This window comes from Artibeus jamaicensis, unplaced genomic scaffold (genome assembly GCF_021234435.1).
Source record: "Artibeus jamaicensis isolate MK-2021 breed Jamaican fruit bat unplaced genomic scaffold, CSHL_Jam_final contig_3230, whole genome shotgun sequence".
Taxonomy (NCBI): Eukaryota; Metazoa; Chordata; class Mammalia; order Chiroptera; family Phyllostomidae; genus Artibeus; species Artibeus jamaicensis.
In genome coordinates, this window is record NW_026521764.1 from 4,554,136 (window position 1) to 4,576,246 (window position 22,111).

Consider the following 22,111-nt stretch of genomic DNA (forward strand, 5'->3'; position numbering starts at 1 on the left):
TTAATTTTGTAGTTTCATGTGATTACTTTCCAAAAGTTACAGATATTTTTTAAAAAATCAGAAATGGTACTTTCTAAAAATTGCATATTTTTAGACAATTATTAACACACTAAGAGGGAAGCAAAGAGTTATTATCTGTTTAAACTGCAAGTGAGTACTCTCTAACTTAACTCCCTTATTAACCTAAACTTTCTGGCTCCCAGGAACAGCGTTATAGAGAAGGAGTACGTACTGGAGGACAATATTACTGGAGTATTGACTGAAAAAAAATTAGTGTCATCAGAATACTGCTTTTTTTCTAATGGGCATTTATTTTGTCTCAAGTCATAAACTAGATACTGCATTGCTATCAGTGAATACAAAAAGTTAGCTCTTTAAAAACACATTTTTAAAAATTTTATGGAAACTGTTGAGTATTTGATATAGCTCACAACACATTAATGGGTCTTGTCTACCTTCATTAGTATTTTGAATGTGCTTTGAATGTGGTTTTTGTTATTATCTAGTTCCTTTAAGTATTTCCACCAGACTTGAGGCAAGTCACAGGAAGCTGTTTCTTTTAAAATATAAACCACCACCCAAAATTTTAACTGTACATAGTACTTAAATATTTGGCTGTTTTTATTTTTCAAGGTAACAAACAGCATAAAAGCAACATTGTATAAAGATGGAAAATGAGAAAGATATACTTTCTGTAACTGTCAAAACATTTAAGTTACCAACTTCTGAAATCCAATTTAATTTGTACTTACTACAGGGACTCCTATTTAATACACTAAAACAGTTTATTTTAAATGTATGCATATTAATCAAAGGTCTCTCAAAAGTACATATTAGATATTGAAAAGAGAAGAAAATGCATCTTTCTGTAAAGTTAAACATTTTACAGAATCTTTGACCACATACACTTTGTTAGAACTATGAGCTATACAGTTTATTTTTTGTCTTTTTGTATTGTATGTGAGTTACATTTTAATCTGATGATTAAACACATCTGTAAACTCATGGTCATAGATAAAAGAATTCAGTATAATGATTTTCTTGAAAATTCTACAACATTAAATTTGCAGGCAGCTTTTTCAAACTGTCTTACTGGTGGTAACTACTCACTCAGCTCCTCTAAAGGTAGTAACTCCAGACACGCGGCCTGTGTTTATACTCCTAACACTTTGTTCCCTTTCATTCATTAGAGTAAGTCCCAAGTAAAGCAATGGAAATGTACATAGAACTATTAGTTCTTATTTACTTGATTTAATGCTATCAAGATACATGAATGTAAATTGCTTTAATGTAGGCAAACCTTTTATTTTTGTTCATTTTACTCTTTATGTTAAAATAATGTCCTTCCCCGTATATTTGTTTCTTGACTTAAAAAAAATACTAACATGTGGTCAGGATGGGAGAGAGAAATGATTGAGATGAATGTCTTTATTACGATAATGATAAATTTGTCGAACTCAAAATAAAAAATAAAAAATTAATACTAAGACGCTACACATCGAGCTAATAAAACTATTAACTAACATGGTCTATCTTTCAAATGTGACAAATACATACTACCATGATGCTGTGGGAGGCCAGGGTCAAATTTAAAATCTTGATTCCTAAGAGTTCCACCCACATCTCTGTACTTCTCACCTCTGGCTGCATCACACAGCCCAAAAAGCCTTATGTACATGCCCACCTTTCCTACTCTGTCTGCACTCACCTGCACAAACCCATGGCCACTCCCTAAGCCTGTGGTGTACACACTAGTACTGTGGCCCACCCGCCAGACAACAGATCCAGGGAAGAGGCCCACACAAGCCCTGGAAGCAAGCTTGGGGACATCTGGGAGGGAATTTCAGGGACCCTGGGTACCCAGAGCATGGTGTAGAAAGTAAAGTGGGATAAAATAAAGTATATACATGAGTTGGGCACCTGCCCTTGACCCCAGTGACTGGACCTGTGGAGATGGGTACAATTAGAGAAGGGCCCAATTAGGGCCCTACAAAGTATGGAATTCAAAGCAAGGTCCTCTGCTTGCCTGAGTATAAAGGCCATCCTAGCAAGACCATGCAAACTATTTAGTAATCATGGCAGGAGAAATTAGGACCCCGGGGAAAAAATTTTAAGATTAGAATTCAACCCCCTCCAGGAGAGAAACAACTGGGGACACAGAGTTGAATAAGACAAACAGGGTCTCTACCCTCAGAGAAATTACATTCTAGTGAGAAGAAACAAATAAGTAAAGAAACATGTAAATAAGACAATTTCAGGTAATGGAGGGTGCTGTGGGGAACATAAAACAGACTAATGGATAGAGGCTGATGTCAGAAGTCACAGGATTACTTTAGAAGGGCTGGTCCAGGAAAGCCTCTCTACAAAGGTGACCACTGAACTGAGGGATGTCAAAGAGCCAGTCAGGTCAAGATGGAGGAAAGTGGGAGGGAGTGGGGGAGAGCATTCTGGGCAGAGCATGAGAATGGGCATCAACCCACGGCAGTAGTGAGCCTGGCACCTTCAGAGGGTGCACGTGTGCACACATGTGTGCACAGGTAAAGGAGAAAGTCGCTCATTATAATAAACAAGTGCCCTAGCTAGAGTAGGGTTGTGGTTGCTTTAGTATGTAAGGTATTTGTCTCTAAACAAATACTTTCTCCCCAAAGTGACAGTTGTAGAATATACTGTTTCTGTGAGCATATAATGCTTCCAGTTTATTCTGCCTATGGAGTTCTCTACTTGTTTGTTCGTTTTAGGTTAAGAAAATCATTTATCTCTCTTCTCCTACAGATCATTTTTTTTAGTGAGCCATGCTATAACATGTAATTAACACTTTGCTTCTCTTTCTCCATAACAAATTAATTTTTAATCATGTGAACACTTATATATCCACATGGGACAGGAAATGAAGTGAGAGTAGAAATCCACTGCCTTCAATTCAACTCACTTTTAGCTTTCATGTACTCAATGTCCAGCTATCTGAGATCAGTACGTAAGAGAGAATAGAGCCAATTTCCTCAGTGTAGCTCAGAGTTTTACTATAATCCATAGCCATAAATAACTTTTAACCACCTCTTTCAAACTCCCACCAACTCAGAAATTATATTGGTCAAGAGACAGTATTATGTGTGGATACACAGAACAGAATTACCATAGGTTCCAGGAACAAGAAAAGAAAATGTGTCTGAATAGTTATAAAATACTATGCAAGATGTTTCATTAGATTTCATGAAAGCTGATTGTGACCATTTTATATTGTTACAAAGTTACAGTAACAGAAGAGTACGAAACCAATTAGAAACCAGTTCTGCTTTTGTATAATAGCAGTGTCACTAGCTGTGATCTTGAATAAGCCACAGAATCTTTGTAACCCTTGTCTTCCCAGCGGTTTAGGGGAAAAAAAAAACAAGAAAAGATCTTACAGGAGAAACCAGAAAGCATTCAGAATTCTTAAAAAAAAACAACTAGTAGATAAATCCAGGTGATAATTAGTATGTCTTTCTCACACTACAAATTAAGAAACGTAGGCATGTCATAAATGAAGTGATTAACCTCAAACTGCCAGAATTTAATGCAGCCCTGCCTGTTTCTAACTGTAACTAAGCAGATAAATACCAAATAGCACATTATCCTTACATCCCTTTTTAATGATTTAGAAAATAATTCATGTATAAAAACTGACTTTTTGTTACTGTGAGCATAAATTACAATTCTAATCGAGTGTGTAAATTGGAAAAGTAGATTCTTACTCATATCAATTTCTTGGAGTTTCTTCCAAATACTAAATTCTCATACCCTGAAAGAATATGCTTAAAACCATAAATGCACACACACACACATACACATGCACACATATATTTTGGAAATAATTATAAAGTTATATGGTGTACACTACAGGCCTTGGCAATTTTCTGAGTGTAGAATGACTCAGAACATCCAGTGCTGGTATAGAAATAGTAAAATACACTGTGAACTAGATGCCAACACTTCAAATGCAATATGAACCATGATTAGTCAAGTGTTATTATCAAAACCAAAGACCACATTATCATTGTTCTACTCTATTAGAATATGTAGTAGACTTTAATTTATGAAAGAGCTGGAAGGTTGGGGAATAAATTTTTTCCCACTATGCTGACATAATTAATGTAAGGGAATTTAGTTTACATATCTAAAGTTTTCAAGGTGAAGGTTTCAATTAAAAATTTTTTAACACAAACATTTTTACTATATAGTTAAGTTCTTAACAGTATTAGATGTTCAAAAACCTTCAACTTTATCAGGGTTTATAAGTGGCACTAAAAGTAAGCAGATGCCCAACATACATCATTAAACAAGACCATATCATATTAAAGCAGCGCTCACACAACCCAATTTTGCTTTAACCAGGATGTGCTTTAAGTGAACGCACATGGTATTAATAAGCATCATTCACACAAAGATGTTTAATTGTCTGTGTTACATACATATATAGGGTTGTCACACTGAATAGTCTAACATTCTAAATTTTAACATGTATTTTCCATGTGCATTTTGCATCATATCATCTAATCTTTTTTTTTTTAAGTAGCCGCTGTTCACTTCCATGCTTTTTCATTTTCTCAGCAAAATAATAACTCTTGGTCATCACAGGCAGCCAAATATCAGGTCTTAACCATCTGTCAACTGGCTTGAATTCAGCAAGCATGCTCCTGTAGTTTTAGTTCTAATTGTGTTTAATGCTGCACTAATTATTTCAATGGGGAATAATTTTGTACAGTCAAAGTCGACTCATTTTATAAACTGGAAGCTCCTAAGCTATAAATTGGCAGGTCTCATCCTTCATTCCTCCTAAGCGTTGTGCCAAAGGGGAATAAGTATATGGTTGCTCTGTGACCAAATGTCATGTGCTGGGCAGAAACATTGATCCTGGCTATTAATCACTCTGCAAGCCCTCCCAGTAATCAAAGGGCACAGCTGCAATGATATATGACCAGTGTCAGAGCAGAAAGCCCTTTACAAGACTGCATGCTTACCAGCTGATGGCCAGTACGTACTACTGCGTGCATACTGGCCAGCCCAAAGTGCTCCGGCTAATTAATCATTACCTCTAACTGTTCGTTCTATCATTAAACACCTTTATTGGCTGAATTATTGGAGGATTCCTACCCCCCTAATTACTTAGGTCTGGAAGCAAAGAACCTTCTCACCTGGACACAAAAAGCTGCCTATTATCTGTTCGGACCAGTTTGCCCTTTCATTCCCTTCTCCATAAAAGTTTGCTGACCCAGCAATGAACTAGAGAGACTAGAAGAAAATTGAATGATGCTGTGACTGATTTTGGTGAGGTTCACATCAAATGACTGAAAGAAGAGCTATGAAACATGAAATCGTCTAAATTTAATAAGGTGAACTTTTAGAAATATTACATGTGGATTTTACAACACAAGTTATGAAATATTTTGATATAGCAAACTATGAGGTATAGTTAAGAGCAAACCAGTTTTTAGAAGAAATACTAAGAAAAGGCTTTCCCAGTTATAATTTAGTTACTGATGTGATTTAATATATTGTTCTATGTGGTACTATCTTCTATCTCAACAAGAGCCTTCATATATTAGTTATTTTAATAAAACATTTTATATTTCATAAATATAAAATACTAGCATATGTACTGTAACTTTTTAAAGTGCCCAGTATAAAGCCATTAATGCTTTGGATATTATAAAAACAAATTCTTAGACAACACTTACTCACCTTTAATTTTTATGTAAATAATTATCCCTTTTCAAAATACTGTTAATCCAAAAAGAAAAGCAGAAACCATATATCAGCAGGATTTTTTATTTTTTACTAAATAGTCATATTATACAAAAAGCCTTCAGCATAGTAACACTTTCTATTATGCTAAGACACCAGATGACTTCAAAGTACAGAACTACAAGAAGAATGCACTAACTTCCACGCAATTTTTTTTAAACTGGGATGATTATAATTGATTTTAGAATCATGTCCCAAACCAATCCAGTATCTTTAAAACAGATTCAACTAATATGTAAGAAGATGCTATATTCTGGTTGCCTTCCAACTTTAAATTCTTAGGATTTTGGGATAAAATAAAGATAAGTAGGTAGACGAGTTAAAAGGTAGTACAAGCATCAGCATACCTACTTGAAAAACTAAAATGAAAAGACAGACAATACCAAGTGCTGGTGAGGATTCAAAGCAACTGCTACTCTCATTGCTGGTGGGAATGCAAAATGGTAAGGCAACTTTGGAAAATGCTTTGGGAGTTTCTTATAAACTTATCATATGACCCAGCAACCCCCTCCTAAGAGAAATAAAACATACACCCTCACAAAGACTTGACGCGGGCATTTACAGTTGTTTTATTAATATCAATTAAAACTGAAAACAACCAAAATATCTATCATTAGTGAATGGATAAACAAGTTGTGGTACATCCATACAATGGAATACTACTCGACAATAAAAGGGAATGAACTACAGATACATGCAATGCTACTGATAAATTGTAAAAGCATTGTTCTAAGCGTAAGGAGTACTTCCCTGGCTACCTACAGCATCATTCCACATAAATGACCTTCTTCATGAGGCAAAACTATAGGGCAGAAATTAGATAGTGATTGCCAGGAACTGGGAGTGAAGGCTTAGGATTGGCTACAAAGGAGCATGACTGAACCCTTTGCAGTGATAAAAATATTCTGTATCTTATCTCAAATAGGGACCTGTACCCAGGTCCATACATCTGTCCAAATTCATCAAACTATATACTTAAAAACAATGAATTTTATTGCATGTATATTATACCTCAGTAAACCTGACTTAACACAGAATAAAACAGCAGAAGTGTGGAAAGATCTCAAGAGCAAAATTGGTTGACTCCTTTCCACAGAACTCACAAATATTTTGAAACCACTGACCTGTATAACCCCAATGCATAATAATTTAGTTTAATGAACTATAATACTTTTTATCTAACAATAAAACTTTAGTCCACATTTTAAGAACCATCAGTTCTAACTCTGATATAAATGAAAAACTATGAAACACCAAAATACCTAAAAAGGGAGATTACTTTTCTTAACATTTTATCATTCATAGAGTTGAAAAAATTTATCTGATATAAATTATCTAATCTCAAGATAAGAGTGAGTGAGCTGCTCTAAGATCCACAGAAATAAGGCACTTTAGTTCAATTAAATGATTTCCCTGCAGGCAATGTCTTTTCAATCTGAGCTAATGACATCATTTAAGGAGGACGGTCCATTTAACTAAAAGGATCTTTTACTAGGCAGACAGACAGAAGGCAATCTGAGAATATTTGCAAGAACTTTCCATATTTCAAAATCATAATGGTGAAATGCCTACATAAAATTCTTAAAGTTAGATATTAATCAATTTGTTGCAGAAATAATTTCATGAAAAAGAATGTAATAAAGCTCTTAAGAAGTTTCCCCCATTATTTTTCCCTTTTAAGAAACCAATTCTTTCCTAATGGTAATTAGAGTACTCTGAACTAGCAGTGACATGGAGTTTGCTAGAAATTAGGACCTTATTTCTGAAATGCTAAACTTCTTTACCTCCCTGCTGTTTCCAGGATAACCCTCCCTAGGTCCTACAGGCGTACTTTTACCTGACTTTAAACTTCTGCCTGTGAAACAGGCAAAAAGCACAATTGCCAACTACCAACTATCCTTAATGGAACTAGGGTGGCCAGAAATTAAAGTGTTCATTCTCCAAGATGAGAAAGAGTTTCAGGAATCATCCAGAGGGCTCTTTCCTTAGCCCTGTGCCCTAGAATCAGAAATAGAGAGTGTCAAGTGGACTAGCCTTACATAAAAAGTCCTCACAGCTCAGTGTCCAAGCAAGAGAAGCCACTTTACCACCCACAGCCTGGGCAGAAGACTGATGACTCTTGAACCACAAAGTAAATGAAATCACACCAAACTCTCCAGGAAAGGTTTCCTTTCCTAATTCTGAGTATTAAGGTCAGTTTTTTTATTTAGCAGTATAAACAGTGACTACTATTGTGTATAACCTGGCAAGGAAGTAAGACCAGTAAGGGCAAGAGATAAAAAGTCTTCATCCTAAATGAGAGACATATAATCTAAATTATAGAAGCATTTCTGCCACTAACAGACTGTGTAATCGTCGGTGAGTCATTCACACGTCAGTGCTTCAGTTTCCTCATCTGCAAAATAATCTCTAAGGCCACTTTCAACTCTAGCATGTGATGATTCTCTCACATATCAGAAAAAAATTATTCATTTTTAAAAGCAGATGGATGAAATATAGAGCTACTATAGAATGAGTCAGGTTTTGCACTTGCTAATATTGACAGTGTTTTAAAGAATCAAGATCCAGGCTTTAAAAACAATTAATTTGCCTGGCTTTCAGAAATTAAGCCTGTCTTAGGAAATTAGAGCTCAAAAGAAACCAAGACCAGAATAAGAGATTGGCTAAGTACCTATGAAGTATTTGATGCATTCATTGAAACTGCTTTATCAAATCTTTCTATTTGGAAATGGTCATAGGTTAAAAGTAAAGAAAAAATTCCCTGTCAACTGGTTCTATAGTCAATTGAGCTGCTATCTCCAGAAGAAGCCCAATTTTTAAAAGTCAACCCTTTTTTTAAATGATATAATGTATGTTCTCTTATTTTTTAAATGCGGGCATTAGTAAAATTTGGATTTTCATTTACAGAAATTACAAAGCCAATATCTATCGTCTATAATAATTTCCTTCATATAATCTTAGGGGTAGGAAGAAGTGGGTGAAGGAGTAGACAAAACAAGCTATTTTGCCACATAAACAGACAAAGGCCAAACAGTGTACAAGAGCCACAGAGATTCAATATTGCTCTTGTTACACAGCATTTGCTTCAGTTCATACAAAGTCCCCCATCTGTGAAATTCAGGCCACTTTCTTATCACTTGTGATAGATACACTTCAGTAATTACACACAGCTAAAGAGGAAGAAGGCAAAAGATTTCAATGTTGGTCTTTTCCAGTAAACAATTTATTTCTTTTGATAAATATCTTAATATTAAGTCATACCCTTTTCCCACCAAAAAGCTCTAAGCTTTTTAATAAGATTAAATTAAGTGTTAAATATTTTAGCCTTATCTTAAATCATAGAATGGATAAACTCCTAAGTAGATTTTTGAATTTTTCTTCTTACTAATAAGCACCTCATTTTGATAACTTTAAGAGTAGTGTAAATTTATTTAATCAACATTAACAAGGTACAATTATCAGGATTATGAGTGAAATTAAATTTTAGTCCCCTCAAGTCTATTTAGAAAGAGATGACATATACAAATTGGCATGTCATTTAGGCCCCCAGGTTCTGATTAGATTTACTGGGCAACAAACAACTGCATGGTCCAGATAGGGTCTTACAGAAAGGTGAAGGATGTGGTTAGTCAACAACAGGGTACCACTGGAGAAACCTACAGTGTTGCTTAACGTAAAAAAATGAATCTCTCCTTCTAGCTAGTGGCTCTTACCTAATACATCACCACTGGTTAATTGTCTGGGGTTATTAAGAAATCCTTACTTTTTAAATGCAAATAGCAACTAATGAATCATACATATCCTTTACTTGCTTTACCATGAACACAGCACAGAATATTCGAGAACAGGTTAAGACATAATGGGAGAAGGGCCAAAAGAGATTGGAGGAAGAAAGGGAGAGAGAAAAAAATAAAGCATCTTTATCTATCAATAAAGCATCTTTATCTATCAATAAGATGTGCTGGGCTACGTTTCCTTTGCTATTTTTCTACCTCTAAAATTCTATCATTTATTCTTTAATCAATACAAATTATAAGCAAGGAAGAAATATTTAAAACCTACATGATGTTTTAGATTCCTTACTATATACTACATGTTTAATAAAGATAAAGAATATGCCAATTTTTCAAATGAGCAAATACATAAAAAGGCAATTCACAAACACTACAAATAATAGAAGTGTGAAAAGATTTCACCACCACTAGTAATAAAAGAATACAATAATGTATATGTCAATTATATCTCAATAAAACTAGGAAAATGTAAGCTAAAACATTTTGGGCAAATACTTCAAAAATTTACAAGCAATGTATAGAAAAACACAATATCATGAAAAGATGTTTCCAGTATATAATATGGAAAAATCAGATTATAAGACAATATCTATAATATGAGGTCAGGTATGCACAAAAAATGTCCCCAGAATGCTATATCATAATTTTAGCAGAGATTATTTATATTACTCCTGATTATTTTCTTCTTTACGCTTAACAGTTGTGGTGATTTTACAATATGTTCACAAATTCATTGACACCTTTCCCTTCTGAAAGCAGACACTAATCCCTTTCCCCTGAATGTGAGTCAATGTCAATGCTTTGCTTCTGACGAACAGAATGAAGCTAAAGCGATGCAATGGGACTCCTGAGAATGGGTCATAAAAAGGATATCACTTCCACTTGGATCTTCCTTGGATCCCTCGCTCTGGGGGAAGCAGATGCCATGTCATCAGGACAGTGAAGCAGCCCGTGGGAAGGCCCATGTGAGGGGGAACTGGGACCCCCTGACAGTGGTCAGCACCAACTTGAAACCATGCGGGTAAGTCACCTTGAAAGTGAATGCACCCATTTGTTTGTTTTTATTTTTGTTCCCCTTGCCTAGGGGGATATATCAGAAAAAATACTGCCATGATTCATGTCCAAGATTTTACTGCCTATATTTTCTTCTAGGATTTTTATGGTTTAATATCTAACATTTAAGCATTCTGCATGTATCTGTCCAATTTTCCCGACACCATTAATTGAATAAACTATCTTTAGCCCATTGTATGTGGTTGTTTCCTGTCTATAAAGGCATAGGTTTGTTTGGGGCTCTCTATTCTGTTTCATTGATCCATGTGTCTGTTTTTATGCTGGTACCACACTACTTTGATGACTATGGCCTTATAGGATAATTTGATATAGGGTAGTATGATTCCTCCAACTTTATTCTTCTTTCTCAAGACCACTGTTGCTATTAGAAATAAAAAGTTTTTAACATCAAAGGAAACCATCAACAAAATAAGGAGACAACCCACTGAATGGAAGAACATATTCACTGATACATCTAATACTGGGTTAATATCCAAAATTTATGTAGAACTTATAAAACTCAACACCCAAAAAAACAATCCAATTAAAAAATGGGCAAAAGACCTGAATAGACAGTTCTCTAAAGAGGGCTACACATTACCAACAGACATGAAAAGATGCTCAACATCACTAATCATCAGAGAAATGCAAATTAAAACCATGATGAGATATCACATCACACCTGTCAGAATGGCCATCATCAATAAATCAACAAACAAGTCCTGGCAGTGATATGGAGAAAGGGAAACCCTTTTGCAGTGTTGGTGGGAATGCAAATTGGTGCAGTCACTGTGGAAATGATGACGATACCTAAGAAAATTAAACATGGAACTGCCTTACGACCCAGCAATTCCACTTCTGGGAATTTATCCAAAGAAACCTGGAACACTAATTTGAAAGAATATAAAAAAACACCTCTATGTTCACTGCAGTATTATTTACAAAAGCCAAGATATGGAAGCAGCCGAAGTGTCCATGAGTAGATGAGTGGACAAAATTACTATGGTATGTATTTATACAATGGAATACTACTCAGCTATAAAAATAAAGAAAAATTTACCCTTTGCAACAGCATGGATGGACCTGGAGAACATTACGTTAAGTGAAATAAGCCAGTCAGAGAAAGACAAGTACCATGTGATTTCATTCATATGTGGAATCTAACGCACAAACTGACTAAGACGCAAAATAAAAACAGACTCATAGATAGAGAGCAGGTGGACAGCTCAGGATTGGGGGACAGGGTTATGGGTGGAGGAAAGGAGCAAAAAGGAAAAAGTTCTCTTGGACATGGACAATAGTCTGGTGATTGTGGGGTGGGTGAGGTGTTAGGGGGATAAATGGTAATGGAAAAAATACAATAAAAAAAAACGTAGATTCTCCACCTCCAGCAAACTTTCAGATGACCTGCCCCCACTCACATTTTGACTGCATTCTCATGAGATACACTGAGTTGAAATGACACTCCTAAATTGTTCCCAAATTCCTGACCCACAGAAAAGGTAAGAAAAATAAACTGTTTGTTATTTAATAATAAATAAATACATAAATAATAATAAAGTAATATATGTTTTAGGTGAATTGCTATGCAGCAATAAATAACTACACATCTACCTAGGGTTGTGGTAAAAAATGCAAGATATACATTACTCATAAATAGCCTAAAGGTTAGAAAACCCAAGTGTCCATCAACAAATGAATGAACAAACTGCAGCACATGTGTGTATAAATATATACATATATATGTACAATCAGATATTATTCGGCCTTAAAAAGGAATGAAATTCTGATGCATGCTTCAACAGGAAAAATAAGACGTTATGCTAAATAAAATAAGCCAGACACAAAAAGACAAATATTGTGATTCCACTTAAGAGTAGAATAGGCTAAGGTGGTGAAAGAAAAATACCATATGATCTCACCATTAACAGGAACCTAATCAACAAAACCAACAAGCAAAGTATAGCCAAAGACATTGAAATTGAGACCAGGCTGACAGTGACCAGAGAGGAGAGGGGAGAGGGGAGGGGATAATGGAGGAAAAGGGTGAAGGGTTTACAGGAACAATTATAAAGGACATATGGACAATAACAAAGGGGGGTGGAAAGGGGGAGGGAGGTGGGGAGGGCTGGGATGGTGGGGAGGAGTGGGGGGAAAAGGCAGAAAAGTGTACTTGAACAACAATAAAAAAAAAAGAGTGGAATAGGCTAATTCATAGAGACAGAAAATACAATGGAGGTTACCAGGGGCTGGGGGAGGCAGAATGTTATTGTTAAATGTACTAAGTTCGTGTTTGGGATGATAAAAAAAAGTTCTGAAATAAATAGTGGTGATGGTTACTCAATACCACTGAATTACTTACTTAAAAGTGGTTAAAACGGTACATTTTATGTATATTTTATCACAATAAAAAAAGGCAAGGCAGGTCCTGCAGTCAAGACTGCTCAGGTCTGAATCTTCATTTCAACACTTACTAGCCACTTTTCTTCAAATGTACAATGGGCATAACAACAATGTCTATTGCACAGCATGGTTATAAGAATTAAATTACATTAACCATGTAAAGCATTTAGCCTTACACTTACCGCATAGCAAGTGTTCAAAAATATCAATCATCATAGTAAAGTGAGCATGTTTTGCTTCCAATATCTTTAAAAATGTTATTTTTTATTACAAAAATGACAGACAAACATCATGTCATATATAGCAATATATACAACCACTAAAGGAATTAAGAGTGATTGCAATACTTAGAACCAGGGAGCTAGTGCCTACAAAAGAGGCATTCAAGAGCTAAATCATGAATGAAATTTTCAGGGAGGAAAGGAACTCAATCTCCAAAAAGGCAGTGGGGAAAAATATTTATGACAATGGTAAGATTGGACAAACTACGAGCAAGCATATTTAGAGAAAAATAAGTATGAATTACAGCCTTGAGAAATAATGATAGTTAAATATTAGTGTGACAATTTCAGAAGTTCTTGATACACCTCATATTTGATGGTTTCTAAGAGAAAGTGTCCCAAGAGTGAGCCAGAACAAAATTCTAGGAGGCCCAGAACAAAACTGCAAGACTTATGAACTAGCCTTAGAAGTCATACAGCTTCACTCCAATCACACACTACTGGTCAAAAGCAAGTCACAGAGCCAGCCCAGACTCAAGAGGAGGGGACTATACCGGGTGTGAATACTAGGAGACAGGGCTCATTGGGGGGTCATCTTGGAGGTTAGTTACCATAATAGACACAGAAATAAATATAGACATTTGAAAATGTGTTTAAACATTTATCTATATTACCTATACTTCCCAGCTCTGTCTACCACGAGAGCCCAGAAGCAGTGACACATCAGTAGCATGGGCACATCTCGAGCACCTACATCTTGGTTTCTAAAGACCATTCTCCACAAAAAGGAACCAAGGCTTCTTAGAGAAAAGGCTGATTCCAGGACCTGGGTATAAATGTGCCTGGAAAACTTTAAGTGAAGTGCTCAAAAACTAATGGGATCATATTATAAGGACACAGAAATAAACCTGAAAGGGTTCCCCCACTGGCCAGAACTGGGACAATTTCAGCATCAAAATAATGATAGTAAAGGAAAGCAATAGACTATAAATATATTGAATAAAGTAAGAATCCTTTAAGTCTATGCTGATATAAGTAAATAAGTGGAGAAGGGGAACACTTTTTCTGACTGAAATGTCAATAAACATACAATTAGAAAAGCATCAATGGATGCTGAAACTAGCATGAAAATGCCATGAGAAACAGGATAGTGAGATAGTCTCAAACTATCCCCTTATTATTAATCACAAAGGAAAAAACTGTAAGTTTAGAGTGGAGAAACCTGGAAGATACGAGTTTTGCCAAGTGACCAGCTTAACATCACTAACACGAGAACAAGCAGGTCTCATCCTTGCTCAAGTCCTGCCAAAAAAGCACAACCCAAACCTTATCCTAAGAAAATATCAGACAAACCCAAACTGATGCACATTCAATAAAATAATCACCCTCAGCCTGTACTCTGTCAAGATCAGAAATAAAAACAAAAACAAAGAAAAGTCCAGGAACTGTCTCAGAGTAACAGAGACCAAAGAGACGTGATAATTAAATGTGATCTGTGATCGTGGACTCAATCCCAGACTCAGAATTAAAAATAGCTATAAAGGACATTATTGGAACTAGTAATAAAATCTCAATAAGAACTACAGATAATATAGTAATAATCAATATGAAATTTCCTGAGTTAGAGATTATACAGTAGTGTTAATAAATCATAATGGTATCGTGTACCTTGATCTAGAGGATGAAAATAGCACTTGACTTCTGTGGTCTTCCTCCCAAATATCCAAAACCTGGTCTAAGCCTGAGAAAGGTATCAGACAAACCCCCACTGAGGGACATTCTACAAAAGAGCTGACTTGTACTGCATAGGCCATTAAAAACTAAGAAAATCTGAGAAACATTTCCAGTGTGACTAAATACAATGTCATATCTTGAATAAGATTCTAGTCCAGAAAAAGAATATTAGGTAAAAACTAAGAAAATCTAAATTAAGTATAGATTTTGGTTAACAATTATGTATCACAAATAATTTAAATTGCTTTAAGATTAGCAATAACGTCCTCCTTGTCCAATCTAGTATTTTTTCAGTCCTCATATTCATTGACCTGTCTGTTGCTTCCTCCTCTGATGTTCTCTAAACCGAAGCTGTCTCTTCTCTATGACACTACACCATCCTAATTCCCACCTACCCACCTTTACCTCTGTAGCTTTTTCTCCCCTCCTCTCACTTAACCAAGATGCTTCGTTCTTCCATTTCAATTTCTTCGACAAGTTCACAATGTAACCTCCAATTTTATATAGATGGCTTCATATTTTATAGCTCTATGTCTGTCTTCTCATCTTTTCTCTAATTTCATGCTATAGTTCCAAGACTCTAATGGGCATCTTTACTTGGATACATCACTAACATTTTAACTACCTTTCCTATGTTCTAATAATTCTTCCTAAGAAGAATCCCCATTACTTTCAATAACTATTCATCCTTTCAAAGATGTGTCTCCAGCACTGATAATAGGAATTACAGAGCAAAGTAGGTTCTCCCTAAATTTTGTTAACTGCTTAAATGCCAAAATTAATATCCTTGTCATTGGACTCATAAACTGAGTTCTCTCTGATCTCTTCTTTTCCTGTGTCAGTTACCTATTCATTCTTCTTCCTCTATCCCATTTTGAAGATCTGACACACTGGCCTCCAACATCAAAATGCAAAAATCAGGCTTTTTTCCATTTCAGTTATTTCAAGAGCCTCCCAACTGGAAACCAGATCACCTTTTATGTTTTTCCCACAACAGTCTACTTTCCTTCCTCCCTCCCTCCCTCCACCTATCTCTCTCTCTCTCTCTCTTTCTCCCTTTCTTCTTTCCTTTCTTTCTTTCTTTGTTTGTTTGTGTAAGTTTAAGGTGTACAGTGTAGTGACTTGACATACGTGCAGTGTGAAATGATTACCAAAATAAGTTTAGTTAACTTCCATCACTTAACATAGTTATTTTTTAAAATGTTTTGTCCTTGTGAAGAGAACTTTTAGGATCTTCTATCTTAGCAACTTTCAAACATACCAGTCAGCAATGTGAACCATAGTCATCATACTGTATGTTACATCCCCAGTACTTACTTATCTTGTAACTGAAAGCTTGTACCTTTTGACTATCTTCATCCGATTCCCCCATCCCATCCTCCACCCCTCACTTCTGATAACCACAAATCTGATCTCTTTTCCATGAGTTTGGTTTTTTGGTATTTTAGATTTCACATATGAGTGAAATTATACAGTATCTGTTTTTCTATGTCTGGCTTATTTCACTTAGCATAATGTCCCCAAGGTCCATTCATGTTGCTGTAAATGGTAGGGTTTTCTTTTTTTGTAGCTAAATAGTATTCCATTTTGTATATATAACATATTTCATTACACATTCATCTGTCAATGAACACTTACAGTTGTTTCCATGTCTTGACAATCGTAAATAATGCTGCAACGAACACGAGGATGTAGATAATAATAATCTCTTTGACAAAGTGATTTCATTTCCTTCAAATATATCCCCAGAAGTGGAACTGCTGGATTATGTGATGGTTCTATTTTTAATTTTTTGAGGGACCTCCATACTGTTTTCCATAATGGTCGTACCACTTTACATTCCCACCAACAGTGTACAAGGGTTCCCTTTATTCCACACCTTCACTAAGATGTTATCTCTGGTCTTTTTGATGACAGCCATTCTAACAGGCATGAGCTGATAGCTCATTGTGGCTCTGATTTGCATTTCCCTAATGATTAGTGCTGCCGAACACCTTTTCATGTACCTACTGGCCATTTGAATATCTTTGGAAAATGTCTGTTTAGATCCTTTGCCCTTTTTTAAATTGGATTTTTTTGTTTGTTATTGAGTTGTGTGAGTTGCATATTTTGGGTATTAACCTCCTTTCAGATACATGATTTGCAAATATTTTCTCCCATCTGGTAGGTTGTCTTTCCATTTTATTGATGGTTTCCTTTATTATGGAGAAGCTTTTTAGTTTAATGCAATCTCACTTGTTTATTTTTTTATTTCAATGCTTTTGAACAGTCCACTTTTCATAAAAACACTAGATCATCTTCCCAAAGCAGGATTTTTATCCTCTTCTCTGCATGTACTCTAAACAGAGTCCAGAATTTGAAGTCATCCATTGATGACTGGAAAATCCACACTGGTGGCACCTCGTATCTCAAACTCTATGGAACCCCTCTATTGCAGCCCCATAATTCTTATGGATAACTCCAAGGGTTTTGTATGTTGTTGTATCTCCATGCAAAGTTCATCAGACCACTGAATTTTTATATTTCTAGATCATACAGTGCCTCCAGTTCTAATTATAAATACAAATATTTTATTAAATTATGCATTCAAGATTAAAGGTCTTGGCTACTGAACTGAGTACAGACAAATTCCAGGTGAGACCAGAGATCTTTTTTAAAAATGTACTTATGTCTCACATATGTTACAGTGCATATTATATCACCATTAGCTTCTGTTCTATAGTTTTTAATGTATATGATCATTCAAGGACCTTGTCTTACTTTGTGTTTCCCTAACGGGATAATCATTAATTCTTATTAGTATTCATATCTATTATGATAGCATTTTTCTCAAAATATCCCCATATTCTTGTTTCTTGTATTTTTCTTATCTCAAAATTTTGTTACTTAAAATCAAACTATAATAAAATAAAATACCTATATTTTATAAAAGCACTATTTTACATACTAATTATTTAGTTATTAAAACACTATTAGCTATAATAATGTAAAACTATTATTAGAAGTAAAACCTTCATTAGAAGGCAGACAATGTTAAACATCAGAAAAAGAGATTTAGTTATGGAAGTAACAAAAGAACATCTTTGTAAAGTGATCTTACTATAAGGCAGTCCCATTGTGTGGCCCCTAAAGATGCACTATCACAAGTTAACATACAATTACTTCTGAAGGAGAAATTATGAAAGCATTTTGGAAAAAATAAATCAACCCACAATTAACTGTATATTGCTTTACCCATTTAAAAAACTGTTTTATACTGACCGGTTTCTCCCATTGCAACAAATACCATGAAGTTGTCACCACCTATTCCCCGGGCATTTTGCAATTTTATTGTACAAACTAATTTCACTGTTAATCCAGGCAAAGTTATATTAAGAAGATACATCTGCCATGGAGAAAATAAAAATCATCTACTTCAAAAGCATATTCTACTAGTTTTGAATAGTCTACTAGATTGCCACTATTTCCCTTCTTTAAGAAAAATGGTAATTAGGTGATTATACCTTTCAGAAGAAAATTTATTTTGCTACTATCTATGTCAATTAATGTGTTTTTATACCTAGCCTTACAAAATGATTCCATCCTGAAAACCAATGTAGGATTCCTATCATCTTGTAATTCTCTCATATAACTGGAAAAAGGATTCATTTTTTTTAAAGCAGATGAATAAAAGGCTACTTAAATCATGCAAATTTTATACTTGCTCTCAGATTCTTGCTAAGAGATTCTTCAAAGAAAATATGGATGTGGTGTGAGAGGACCATGTTTCACCAATTAGAGGCAGGAGACTGAAGTCTGGGGCCTGGTGTTCAAGGGAAGCAGATGACATATTAGAAACACCGTCGTCATACAGATTCTGGTTTGGATTCTGCCTTCCCACATCCTAGCAGGGTCAGAATCCTAAAATTCAGTTTCTTTACCAATAAAATGAGTATAATGCTTCCTACATAGAGACCTATGAAGATTTGAAATAATATATGAGAAGCAGCCAGCACGGTGCCTGGTGCAAGTCCAATACATGGTGCCAGCCCTGGTGGTGACGCCACGTGTTGCACACGTGACCTTGAGGAGCCCACGAACCGTTCTAAGTCTTATGCGCTCACCTGTACGATGAGGAAGTAGCATACTAAATGACTTTTAAATCTTTTCCAGAACTAAAAAGACTATGTAATTTCCATGGTTAGAAATCAAGAAACAAGAATTCAACTTCTTCAAACCGTCTGGACCTTAGATGTATCATTAAGTTAGGAAAATAATAATTCCTTACTTTAAAAAAATACTGTCAGATCCACAAAGAAAATCAGTGTAGATTACATAGGCTTCAAATAACCTCATGCAATAGGTATTATTATCCTTATTATTATTCTAACTAGAAAATGAACTTTAAAGAAGCCAAATAGTTTGTCCCAGTCCAAAGCTAGGATCAGAGATTTTATCACTTGTCCGACAGCTTCCAAAGGACATGTTCCTAAATACCACTAGCCAACAGGACAGGTATCAGTGCTCTACAGGACAAATGACCATAGGCTTTGGAGAAGGAAAAAAACCTAAATTTCCACCTCATTTCCACCATTACGTGCTATGTGGCTTTGGACAAATCACCTAATCTCTCTGGGCTACAGCTTATTCAGTAATAAAACAATAATTCACAATGAATGCCACTGAAATTAATCTGACCTATTTCTCTCAGACTTTACCTTAAAGATCCAAGGAAGCCACCTGAGCACTGAAATTTCTAATGAACTGATAATAAAACCCGTCATCACCCTCACCTCCCCACCTTGACCCTTCCCTACTCCTGCTTCCTCTTTAGCTAGAGAAAGAAAACCAGAAAGCCCTATTTGTTCCTGTTCATCTTCTCCCCCAACAAATGGCCCTACATGTAAAAATTTAAGTCAAAAGAACATCACTCAGTACATTACTTTGTACTTCCTACAGTCGCAATGGGAAATGGAGGGAAGAATAATAACACAGACCTCCCTATCTATCAGTGACAACTGTTACAAGGTCCCACTACAAAAACTGCCTTTACTATGTACCCCAAAGAAATCATTAATAGAGAAAAGGACACGGCAATAAATGCCACCTCATGATACAAGTAATTTTTATGTAGATTAGAATTTTTAAAGTGCCAGTTTTGGTCCTGGGCAGGTGGTTTAGTTGGTTGGAGTATCATCCCATAGACCAAACATTTGGGAGTTTGATCCCTGGTCAGGGGACATTACTAGGTTGCAGGTTTGATCCCCAGTTGGGGCCCACATGGGAAGCCACCAGCCATTTTCTCTCTCTCTCTCACACACACACACACACACACAAATCAATAAACATATCCTCAGGTGAGGATTAAAAAAATAAAATGCCATTTTTGCAAGTATTTGTCAGAGAGTTTAGTAATTTAAGGAATATTTTCCTTATTAAATCAAACCCATAGTTTACCTTATAAATAAGATTCACAAAGGATATAATCTTAATTTATATAACATCGAAGTCACATCCTACCTTTTATAATTTACTGGCAGACACATTAATTTTTAAGCAATTTAAAACCACTCTTAAAAGTATCTTCCATTTCCTCCTAGAGCTCCGATTGTTTTTAAGGGACCGTTGCAAAGACGTCAGCTAGAACTGCGCAGGGACAGCTGTGGGACGCAATGAGGCATAGGACCGCCTTGCAGTAGCAAATCACTCAACCTCGTTCCCCTTCCTGTTTGGGGCTCTAGGTTGCCACTGAAGTGGCTATTTATTAGTAAGTAAATACAGCAATGGTTATATTATGCACACTGATATGCCCTAAGGTCCTTTTATTGAGAAAAAGGAGAGTATTTGCCCATATACACTTTATGTCTATGTTAATGTCTGCACTTGCTTTAACTTTCTCTAAATCCCAAAACACATTTCAAGATTTGTTAACTGGAAAATTTCACACCAATGCACTTTTTTTGTTGTTCATTTTAGATTATAGAAACTCTCACATCCATCATCAACCTTAGGAGGCAAATTTTTTTTTAAAAATCCCTTAAGTTGGAAAAAAAGTGATATGTTCTAAATATACTATTATAGAAGTACATAAAAACTTAACCTTATATTAATTTTACATATGGAATCTCATTTTACCATGAATTGTGTCAACAATTTATCCAAAATAATGGATTTAAATTATGTATATCAAAATACATAGAATCAAATAGTTTTTGAACTATTCCTTTAAGGTATAGTAGGTATTTTTTATTACCAAAAAGTATGCAAGAGCAAAATTAACATCATCTATGGTCATATCACTATTTATGCCATCTTCCTTAAAATCTTGAAACTCAAGTCCTAACCATATAGTTTGAGTGAGAAAAGCCATAAAACCATGAAAAAAAGAGAAAAAAAAACTATTTTTTCCAGTCCTGTCTTCCCAGGATCATAAAACTCAGACTGTCCTTCTCAAATTTATCTTTTCTCACTTGTTTCTTAACTGCTGGGTTATAAATACCTTAGTCTTCTATTGAAGACACATGTTTTCTTCTGCAGATTGGCTCCTGTGAGAAATATGTTCCAAATTCTATATCCACATTGTATAAGAATTTAAAATTTGACTTCCAATCTTATGTAAAGACTAGTTCTTAAATTTGACAAACTATATAACACCTCCACTAATAATAATTTTTCTTCAACATCATTAGTTAAATTTTCTCTAGCATTAATTCTAGTTGGGAGAGATACTCAGAATATGAATTGTATGTACATATATACACTAGGGTCAGAACTGATTTCCTATCATTGAACCTGCTGGGCAAAAACATAACAGTATGCGATTGTATTCATTCTGTACAAACTTTCTTGCTAATATGCATATTAAAATTCTAACACATTGGGGTTTTCTGTGCCTATTTATAGTATACATACATTTATTCTATGCTTTTTCAAAACATGTTATGCATAGGTGAAAATTTTTAGAGGCAACAACAGCAAAAATGGTTATTAAGCCTGCCTTGTATTAGAACTTCTTTTGTCCGTCAATCAACAATAAAGTATTATTCTACCATCACAAAAGGAAAACCTTTGGAGGCAGAGAACTATGGGTTGTGCAAATGTGCAGTTGCTAAGAAGCAAATATGCCTCTCTTCTAATCAAATAGCC

The 22,111-nt window shown here is 35.2% G+C and overlaps 1 protein-coding gene across 1 annotated transcript in view; it reads right to left on the reverse strand.

The window, feature by feature from the left end:
• The window catches only part of SKAP2 (src kinase associated phosphoprotein 2), a 173,083-nt gene that overhangs the window by 106,026 nt on the left and 44,946 nt on the right, over positions 1-22,111 (reverse strand). The gene's annotated exons all lie outside the window — the stretch shown is intronic.